Source organism: Zalophus californianus, chromosome X (assembly GCF_009762305.2).
Source record: "Zalophus californianus isolate mZalCal1 chromosome X, mZalCal1.pri.v2, whole genome shotgun sequence".
Taxonomy (NCBI): domain Eukaryota; kingdom Metazoa; phylum Chordata; class Mammalia; order Carnivora; family Otariidae; genus Zalophus; species Zalophus californianus.
The window spans coordinates 15434453-15446168 of record NC_045612.1 but is presented as its reverse complement, the minus strand read 5'-3'; positions in this window follow the sequence as shown (position 1 = coordinate 15446168).

The window sequence follows — 11716 nt, the reverse complement described above, 5'->3', positions numbered from 1 at the left end:
GTGTGTGTGTTTGAGAGAGAGAGAGAGAGAGAATAGACGAGAAAATAAAAAGTGAAAACCGCTATGAAGAACACAAATTGCAGTGATAGAGAATTTTTTTAAAAGTATGTGTGTGCAAGGGGAGGAAACCTACTTACAATAGCCAGGGAAGAGCTCTCTGAGGAAGAGACGTGGAAGCTGAGAGTTCTCAATGATGAGAAGCAACCACCCGGAGGAAGAACTGTAGGAAGAAGAGTAGATAGCAGCCACAGCATGTGGAAAAGCCCTGCTGAGGAAAAGAATTTGATGTGTTTAAAGAACTTAAATGAAGTCACTTTGACTGGCACATGGGGATTAAGGAAACCAATGACAAGTGGCATCAGTTGGAAGACTGGGGAAGTGTCAGATCACCCAGGACCTTGCAAGTCCTGCCTGAGATTTGGGGGATTTATACTCAGAGCAATAGGAAGCTTTAATCCAGGAGAAAAACTTGAGCTGATTTGTATTTTTGAAAGATCACTCTGGCAGCTGAGGAGAGCATGAGTTATAAAGGGGGCAGGCACAGAACTGGAAAACCACTTAGGAGTTTAACGCAGAATTCGGAGCAAGACAGGACACTGCTTATGCTGGGGTAGTAGTTGTGGAGATAGAGAAACATGGATCGATGAGAAAGCTGGTTAGGAAGTAGAAGTAATGCAGAATAGCCTACCTAAGAACTAGACTCTGGTGCTGAGATGCCTGGTTTGAAGCCAGGCTTTGCCACTTCCAAGCTGTATGAATTTCTTTTAAAGATTTTATTTATTTGACAGAGAGACACAGTGAGAGAGGGAACACAAGCAGGGGGAGTGGGAGAGGGAGAAGCAGGCTCCCCACTGAGCAGGGAGCACGATGCTGGTCTCGATCCCAAGCCTCTGGGATCATGACCCGAGCCGAAGGCAGACGCCCAATGTCGGAGTCACCCAGGCCCCCAAGCTGTATGAATTTGAGCAAATTACTCATTTCTCTGTACCTTGGTGTCTTCATTTCCAGAATGAAGCTAATAAGAGTACTTATAGGAAGAGCCAGGATTACATGAATTTAATATATACAACACATTTATAACATTTCCAAGAGAAGAGTAAGCACTATATTAAGTGTTAACTATTAACATTGTGACAGATTGGTTATGGGGAGGGACGGAGGAATCCACGGTGATGCCAAGTTTCTGGCGTGAGCTACTAGATGTCTTTTTGAGACACTAGGGTGGCAAAACCTCAGTCTTGGGTGAAACCAGTAATTCACTTTCTCCATATCTACCGGAAAAACTGACACAATCGGGCGGATGGGGTCTATTATAAAATTCCTGATCCCAGACCTCAAGTGAGACTTCAGTATTGCCCAGTAATTTTACCACCTATCTTTAGTCAATTAACTGTTCTACATACTGCAATCATGTTTTAGAACCTTTTCCACTCTTCTCTAACCTCCTACCCCAGCATCACTGCCCTCCCGCCCCCAACTTAACAGTATTTGACCACAATTCTGTTTTTTAAGATTTTATTTATTTATTTGTCAGAGAGAGGAGAGAGAGAGCATAAGCAGGGGGAGTGGCAGGAAGAGGGAGAGGGAGAAACGGACTCAACCGCTAAACAAGGAGCCCGATGCGGGACTCGATCCCAGGACACTGGGATCATGACCTGAGCTGAAGGCAGACGCTTAACCGACTGAGCCACCCAGTAGTCTCCTCAATTCTTTTTTTTTTAAAGATTTTATTTATTTATTTGACAGAGAGAGACACAGCCAGAGAGGGAACACAAGCAGGCGAGTGGGAGAGGGAGAAGCAGGCTTCCCATGGAGCAGGGAGCCTGATGCAGGGCTCGATCCCAGGACCCTGGGACCATGACCTGAGCTGAAGGCAGATGCTTAATGACTGAGCCACCCAGGCGCCCCCCCAATTCTTTTTTTTAAATTTATTTTGAAGTTTTATTTATTTGAGAAGGAGAGAGCTCATGACTGGGGAGAGGGGCAGAGGGAGAGAATCCCAAGCAGACTCCCTGCCAAGCACGAAGCCCCACAAGGGGCTTGATGCCACAACATGAGATCATGACCAAGAGAGGGTCGCTCAACCAACTGAGCGACCCAGGCACCCCAATATTTGACCTCAACTCTTATTTCATAGACAAACTGGAAGGCAGTAGATGGGAACTCCCTCATCTTCTGGTTACCAAACATGCATATCTCCACATCTCTACCCATCCCATCTTCCTTTCCTCCTGCTAGGTAGGACAGTGGCTCCCACAGCGTGGTTAGCCTCAACCCCCAATAGCAGCACTGACACTGCCTGGGAATCTGTTAGAAATGCGAATTTGCAGACTCCACCTCCAGACCTACGGAATCCCAAACTCTGGTGGAGGAAGGGGCAGCAATCTGTGTTTTGACATGCTCTCCAGGCAACTCTGCTGCACAATCAAGTTGGGGAACCAATGCAATGGAAGAATAATGTCTCTTCTCCTTTTTTTAAAGATTTTATTTATTTATTTGAGAGAGAGAATGAGATAGAGAGAGAGAGCATGAGACGGGGGAGGGTCAGAGGGAGAAGCAGACTCCCTGCTGAGCAGGGAGCCTGATGTGGGACTCGATCCCGGGACTCCAGGATCATGACCTGAGCCGAAGGCAGCCGCTTAACCAACTGAGCCACCCAGGCGCCCCTGTCTCTTCTCCTTTAAGGCCAGTTCTTCTACCTGTGTTTTGGACAATGTCCTCCCCTGCTTTCTTGGGAATTTTATGTCATTAATTCTTCTTCTTTTCTTGTGTATATTAAACCACTCCTCAACTGGAACTTTCTCTGGCCCATTAAAACATGCACAAGCCTTTCTCATATAGAAAATCCCCTCTGGGGTGCCTGACTGGCTCAGTCAGTGGAGAATTCGACTCTTGATCTCAGGGTTGTGAGCTCAAAGCCCTGCGTTGAGTGTAGAGCTTACTTAAAAAAAAAAAAAGAAAAGAACCTCCCCCACCTCGGTCTTTCATCCCCTTCTGGCTACCGCTCTAAAGAGCTGAGCGTGTGGGACAGTGGGCCATCAGTATTTCTTGCTAGACTCCCACAGCTGGTGGGAAGAAAACTTGGTACAGCCATTTGGGAGGGCAGTTTGGTAGTCTCCGTGAAAATATCAAAAGGAGAAGTGGTGTCTATTACATTTAAATGAGCATACCCTTCTTGTTGCCTTCCCTGCCCAGGCCAGTGTGTATAAGGCAGTTTTTTGGGGGCAGAAGTGTTAGTGACTGGGGAAAAAAGTGGAAACAACTGAAACGACTATCAGTAGAGGAATGCTGAATAAACAATGATATACTTGTAGTATGTGATATCCACAGCACATCTGTTAAAACACTGAAGTACATCATTCTATTCATCATGTTATACTATATGTAAAATAGGTACATGTAAAATATACCTAAGTATATGCATGTGTATATATGTATGCACACATGTAAAATTATACTAGAGATAACTATAACATGTTAGCACCTAGAAAAAGGCCAGGAAGGACACACCAAACAAATAACAGTGGTAACCTCCGGAAGGTGGAGAACACCAGGACTGGTGACAGTGGACAGAGGATTTTAGTCTTCTCTGTAATGTTCTTCTTCTTTTTTTTTTAATAAAGGACAATTTAAGGCAAGGATATTTAATATTCTTTTTTTAAGATTTTATTTATTTATTTGAGAGAGAGAGAGTGAGGGAGAGAGAGCACAAGCCAGGGGAGAGGGAGGAGCAGGTTCCCTGCTGAGCAGGGAGCCTGATGCGGGGTTCGATCCCAGGACCCTGGGATCATGACCTGAGCCCAAGGCAGACGCTTAATCAACTGAGCCACCCAGGCGCCCCTGTAATGTTCTAATTTTTATAAAGGGGAAACATATTTCTGTATTACTTATGCAATTAAAAGTTAATCAAAGAAAAAGTTGTCTATACCAACTACCTTCATTTCATCACCTGTTAATGCTTAATCTGCTCCAATCTGGCTTTTCTCCTGATAATTTTCCCTCAGATAGCTCTCTCTCGTATCACCAATGACATCTGTGTCACCAAATCAAAAAGATAAGATGTTGTCTGCTATTTTATGGCCTTTTTTTGTTCTTGACCACTTTCTCTTGAATGCTCTCTTCCCCTGGCTTCCAAGGCCTTTCATATTGAGCATCACATAGTTCTGGTTTTCCACCCACCTCTCCGCCTGCTCCTTCTCTAGCAACTCTGTAGCTTATTGCTTTCTACTAGACCACAAATTGTTGACATTTTTCAAAGACTGGCCCTAGATCCTCTTCTGCTCTCATCCTGTACTCTCCCATTATGTGATTTCTTCTATCATAAGCCATCAATTCCCAAATTTGTGTCTCCATTCCGGAGTTATATATTCATGCTTGAAATCTCCATTTGTGAAATCTTGCCATTTGTAATGACATGGATGGAACTAGGGGGTATTATGCTAAGCGAAATAAGTCAGTCAGAGAAAGACAAATACCATATGATTTCACTCATATGTGGGATTTCAGAAATAAAACAGATGAACATAGGGGAAGGGAAGGAAAAATAAAATAAGACAAAATTAGAGAGGGAGACAAACCACAAGAGACTCTTAACTATAGAGAACAGACTGAAGGTTGCTGGAGGGGGGTGGGTGAAGGGATGGGGTAACTGGGGGGTGGGCATAAGGAGGGCATGTGATGGAATGAGCACTGGGTGTTCTATGCGACTGACGAATCACGAAATTCTACCCCTGAAACTAATAATACACTATATGTTAACTAAATTGAATTTAAATTTTAAAAAATCTCCATTTGTGGGGTGCCTGGGTGGCTCAGTTGGTTGAGTGACTGCCTTCGGCTCAGGTCATGATCCTGGAGTCCCGGGATCGAGTCCCATATTGGGCTCCCTGCTCGGCGGGGAGTCTGCTTCTCCCTCTGACCCTCTTCCCTCTGTGCTCTCTGTCTCTCATTCTCTCTCTCAAATAAATAAATAAAATCTTTAAAAAAAAAATCTCCATTTGTAACTCTCAGGGTCTCCTCAGGTATAACAGTTCCAAAAAAAAAAACAAAAAAAAAACCACCCTCCTGATCTCTTTCTCTCTGTTGCCCTAAACCTGGTCCTCTTCCAATGCCATGCCTCAGGGAATGGCTCCACCACACAGCCACCTGTGCAAGTCAGCAGCCTATGAATTAGCCAGGGCACTTCTCTCCCTTAGCCCCCAATATCATCCATCCATCACCAAATCCTATCAGTTTTAACTCCTAAATATCTCATTATGTCCATGGTTAACACTAGGTTAATGCTTTATTTTTTATTTTTTATTTTTTTTAAAGATTTTATTTATTTATTTGAGAAAGAGAGAGTGAGAGACAGCACGAGAGGGAAGAGGGTCAGAGGGAGAAGCAGACTCCCCGCTGAGCAGGGAGCCCGATGCGGGACTCGATCCAGGGACTCCAGGATCATGACCTGAGCCAAAGGCAGTCGCTTAACCAACTGAGCCACCCAGGCGCCCTAGGTTAATGCTTTAGTCAAGCGGTTCTCAAAGTTTGGTTTGAGAACTCTGGAGGGATCCAGGGACACATCCAGTGCATTCACAAGATGAAATAAATTGCATAATGATACCAAGATATGATGTGCCTCTGTCACTCTTATTCTCTTTTGAATATGCAGTAGCCCTGAGGCTCTGTGACATGTGATATCACAACAAACTGAAGGCAGAAGCAAGTAGGAGAACCTGGCTATCTTCTATTAAGCCAGACATTAAAGAGATTGGCAAAAATGAAAAACAATACCACTCTTCGCACTGCTTTCTTTTGTTTTAGAGAATATAGGGTTTTTTTTATAACCACTGAACAATAGAACAAACAATGCTAATATCTGCATGAAACCATAAAAGACCCAGAATAGCCAAAACAATCTTTTTTTAAACATATATTGTCTGCAGAATAATTTTTTAAAGATTTTATTTATTTATTTATTTATTTATTTATTTATTTGAGAGAGAGACAGAGAGAGAGAGAGAGAGCACAAGCAGGGGGAGCTGCAGACAGAGACGGAGATGGAGACTCCATGCTGAGCAGAGGCTCCATCCCAGGACCCTGAAATCATGACCTGAGCCGAAGGCAGATGCTTAACCAACTGAACCACCCGGGTGCCCCCATTAGCTAAAGCAATCTTGAGAAAGAACAAAGCTCGAGGCCTCATGTTCCCTGATTTCAAACTATACTCCAAAGCTACAGTAATCAAAACAGTATAGTATTGGCATAAAAACAGACACTTAGATCAATGGAACAAAAGAGAGAGCCCAGATATAAGCCAAAATATATGTGGTCAATTAATTTATGACAAGGGAGCCAAGAATAGAGAATGAAGAAAAGACAGTGTTTTCAGTAAATGGTGTTGGGAAAACAAAAACAGCCACATACTAAAGAATAAAAGTGGATCCTTATTTTACATCATGCACAAAAATTAACTCAAAACAGATCAAAGATCTGAATGTAAGATCTGAAACCATGAACCCCCTAGAAGAAAACATAGGCAGTAAGCTCCTTGGCGTTGGTCTTGGCAATGATTTTTTGGATCTGACACGAGAAACAAAGGCAACAAAAGCAAAAATACACAAATGGGACTCAATCAAACTAAAATGCTTCTGCACAGCAACAAACAAAACAAAACAAAACAAAAAAAACACCCACCAACAAAACGAAAAGGAAACTTACTGAATGAGAGAAAGTATTTGCAAATCATATATCGGATAAGGGGCTAATATTCAAAATATATAAAGAACTCATGCAACTTAATAGCAAACAAAATCATGCAAAAAAATAATCTGATTAAAAATGGTTAGAGGAAGGGTGCCTGGGTGGCTCAGTCGGGGTTAAGTGTCTGCCTTCAGCTCAGGTCATGATCCCGGGGTCCTGGGATTGAGCCCCAGGGCTGGGCTCAGTGAGGAGTCTGCTTCTCTTCCTCTCCCTCTGCTCCCCCCAACCCCGTGTGTGTGCATTCTCTCTCTCTCTCTCAAATAAACAAATAAATCTTTTTAAAAAATCAGAATAAAAGTGGGCAGAGGACTTGAACAGACATTTTCCAAAGAAGATGTACAAATAGACAACAGACACATGAAAAGATGTTCAATATCACTCATCATCAGGGAAATGCAAATCAAAACCAAATGAGATAGTATCTTATACCTGTTAGAATGGGTACTATCAAAAAGACAAGAAATAATAAGTGTGGGTGAGGATATAGAGAAAAGGGAACGCTTGTGCACTGTTGGTAGGGATGTAAATTCGTGCAGCCACTGTGGAAAATAGTATAGAGGTCCCTCAAAAAATGAAAAATAGAATGACCATATGATCTGCAATTTCGTTTCTAGGAGTTTATCCAAAGGAAATGAACACACTAATTTGAAAAGATATAGCTCCCCCTCTGATGTTCACTGAAGCATTATTTACAATAACCAAGATACAAAAGCAACCCAAATATCCATCAATGGATGAATGGATAAAGAAAATGTGGTATAATATATACAATGGAATATTATTTAGCCTTAATAAAGAAGGAAATCTTGCTGTTTGTAACAACATGGATGGATCTTGAGGGCTAAGTGAAGTAAGTCAGACAAGAAAGAAAACCATATCATCTCACTTATATGTGGAATGCAAAACAAAAAACAAAAAACAAACAAACAAACAAAACCCACACCAAAACAATGCAATAACAAAAAACTGAGCTCATGAATACAGAGGACATATTAGTGGTTGCCCGAGGTAGGAACGTGGGGGTGGGCAAAACGGGTGAAGGGGGTTAAAAAGTGCAAATTTGTAGCTATAAAATTAAAAAGCCACGGGGATGTAACTTACAGCATGGTGACTATAGTTAATACTGTATTGTATACTTGAAAGTTGCTAAACGAGTAAATCTAAAAGTTTTCATCATAAGAAAAAAATTTTTGCAAGGGGCCTGGTGGGCTCTTGATCTCGGGGTTGTGAGTTTGCGCCCCACATTGGTGGTGGAGATTACTTAAAAATAAAATTTAAAAAAATTAAAGAAAGAGAGAAAAGAAAAAGATTATAACTATGTATGGTGATGGATGTTAACTAGATTTATTGCGGTGATCATTTTGCAATGATTTCTGTAATACAGGGATCTATGTATCCTTCGATAACAAGTTGATATTAGTGCAAAAATATGATTGTCAGGTCAGAAATTCTGTAGTACAAAGGGAAAAACTAAAACTCTTCCCTTTCACTCTATGAGAGTATATGAATTACAAGAATAATTACTCAAAGGGGAAGCCTAACCTTCAAAGTGTTAAACCCGTGAAGTCAAGCTACTTTAATGGCGGTAGGTGTGGATAGAAGGGGAAGATCCAGAGTTCATGATCCACCAGGTGGGGGGGGGTGAGGGGGGGAGACAGAACTGTAATACAGTGTGAAAGTGACACATCAGAAGTAATACATAGAGTACAGTGGGAACATGTTCAAGGGACACTTAATCCAGCTCTCTGTGTGGGTGTGAGGCGGTGGGATATGTGTAGTGTTGGGGGGCTGTCAGGGAACATACACTGGGAAAAGTAGCTTCCAAATTATGAGCTGAAATACAGGATCAAGATTTCAGCCAAACAAAAGGTAGGAGAGGGGGGTGAGCATCCGCAGAGCGTACTAGACCTATGAACAGCAAGGATCAATTTGTTTAGAGGCTAGAGAGACTGGCCTCTTCACATAACTAAAAGTAATTCTCTGGAGCAGGATCAGAGTGATTGTGGGAGTGGAGCTCCATCCACACCAGAAGGTTGATGCCAGGGAGGTGTGTGTTGGGGGCTGCGGGTTAGGTGGAGCAGGCCATGCTAAGCAAAAATTGGACTTAACCCTTAGGGCAATGGAGAGCCAGCGGGAGAGTTTTTCAATTTTTTACTTCGAGATAATTTTAGATTTACAGAAGTGTTGCAAAAATAGTACATAGAGGTCTCATACACCTTTCGCGGAGCTTCACTTAATGTGAACACCTTGGGGCGCCTGGGTGGCTCAGTCGTTAAGCGTCTGCCTTCGGCTCAGGTCATGATCCCAGGGTCCTGGGATCGAGCCCCGCATCGGGCTCCCTGCTCCGCAGGCAAGCCTGCTTCTCCCTCTCCCACTCCCTCTGCTTGTGTTCCCTCTCTCGCTGTGTCTCTCTCTGTCAAATAAATAAATAAAATCTTAAAAAAAAAATAGTTTTAATGTGAACACCTTACATAACTATGGTACAATGATCAAAGGAAGAAATAAGCATCAGTACAATGGTATTAAGCAAACTAAGACTCCATTTGGCTTTCACCAATTTTTTCACTAGTGTCCTTTTTCTGTGCCAGGATCCAGTCTAGCCCCCCCCCCCCGCCCTGCCACATTACATTTGATTTGTGCAGCAAAGGATTATTTATTTATCTATTTATGTTAAGGATTTTATTTATTTGTGCGCATGTGCGCGCGAGAGAGCTAGCAGGAGAGCACTAGCAGAGGGGAGCGGGAGAAGCAGGCTCCCCACTGAGCAGGGAGCCCAATGCAGGGATCCATCCTGGGACCCCAGGATCATGACCTGAGCCGAAGGCAGACACTTCACCAGCTGAGCTACCCCAGCGTCCCAGCAAAGAATTTTTTAATTTTAATTTTTGTGAAAGTAATCTCTACACCCAATGTGGGGCTTGAACTCATGACCCTGAGACCAAGAGTGGGGTGCTCTACCAACTGAGATGGCCAGGCACCCCTGTACAGCAAAGGATTTTAAGGGGGAGTGTGAAATGATGAGATTTACACTACCAGTTTGAAAGAAACCTATTTAGATTTTGGGGGACCTGGGAAGGAAAAAGTAAGTCAAGGCCGGAGGCCCAAGGGAGAAGCTAGACTGATGCTGTCAGGACACTGTGAAAAATATGATGTCGCCTCTGGGGCTGGCACATTAGTTCTTTTTTTTGATGTTCCAATATGCTGATTTAGAAACATGGCTTAAATAGAGCATGATTTCACTGGGTCACAGTATTCCTTTGTTCTCCTACTGAATTTTGATACGTACATGTCGAAGTGAACTGGAAAGAGGATGGGAACTGTCACTTGGATATCTTTAACTCCAAATGGTTGGAATTGAGGGGGGAAATGTCACTATGAAAGACGAACCATTAAAGATCTAGTTGCTGTATTCATCCATCTTACGCATTGTCTGTAGTGCAGCCCAAGGCACCCACTTTTGTGAGGTGTCATTCCTCGCATTTCTCTCCTTTTTCAAAGTTGTTTGAGTGACGCTGCATATCACAAATTTCATGGTTGAATCTCTCTGTGCACCACTGCCAAAGTTAGCTCCTAACTTCAGGTTCATATGCTTCACTCAAGCTTTTACTTGCGTGTTTCATAGTTGATGTAGCTGTCGAGTTTCCAGCTACATAAAATGAGTTTCTTTCTTTTTTATTACCACTTGGTACTTCCTTTTATTTTTTTATAAGATTTTATTTATTTATTTGAGAGACAGAGCATGAGTGGGGGGAAAGAGAGAAGCAGACTCTCCGCTGCGCAGGGAGGTCCCCTTTCCCCGCCCCCCCCCCCCCCGGCTCCCCGCGGGGTTCGATCCCAGGACCCAAGACCATGACCTGAGCCAAAGGCAGGTGCTTTTTTTTTTTTTTAAGATTTTATTTATTTATTTGACAGAGAGAGACACAGCAAAAGAGGGAACACAAGCAGGGGGAGTGGGAGAGGGAGAAGCAGGCTTCCTGCGGAGCAGGGAGCCCGATGCGGGGCTCCATCCCAGGACCCTGGGATCATGACCTGAGCTGAAGGCAGATGCTTAATGACTGAGCCACCCAGGCGCCCCTAAAGGCAGATGCTTAACTGACTGAGCCACCCAGGTGCCCCTGGCACTTCCTTTTAATTCCATTATATTTCAGAACTAAATTAGACATCAGGGGACCTGCTTCCTAGCCTTGACTTGGTCCTCTATTACTGTGTGACCTTGGACAAGCAAACTAACTACTCTTGGCCTCGGTTATCTCACATAAAATAACTACCCTGCCTACCTTACATGGGCACTGGGAGGATCTATGCAGGAACTATGCAGACTCTACTGCTGTAAATAAAGGGGGATTATCCTGATTATCTACACTTACTCCCATCTTTTGATTGCATCCTCTTTTGACTTCTAAATGAAGTAAAATATGTAAAAATCCTGCGGCAGTGTAAGTTACATGGCATTCATTCTTCCCTCTTTTCATTTATTCTGAATCAATGTATTATGCTTGTTGGGGAGCAAAATTTGACACCCCAGAGTGTGTCTCTTAGGCATGTGGATTATTTTAGTCTGATTCTTTTTTTCTTTTCAAAAAATTTTTTTAAGTTTTATTTATTTAAAAAATCTCTGCACCCAACATGATGGGGCTTGAACTCATGAGCCAGAGATCAAGAGTCGCAGGCTCCTCTGAATGAGCCAGCCAGGCACCCCTAGGCTGATTATCAAGAAACAGAAGAGGGGCTCCTGGGTGGCTCAGTCGGTGAAGCGTCTGCCATTTGGCTCAGCTCATGATCCCAGGGTCCTGGGATCGAGCCCACGCATCGGGCTCCCTGCTCCACGGGAAGCCTGCTTCTCCTTCTCCCGCTCCCCCTGCTTGGGTTCCTGCTCTCGCTATCTCTCTCTGTCAAATAAATAAAAAATCTTTAAAAGAAACAGAAGATTGGGAAAAGTGTTCTTTTCTCCTTTTTTTCAGCTTATTTATTTAAG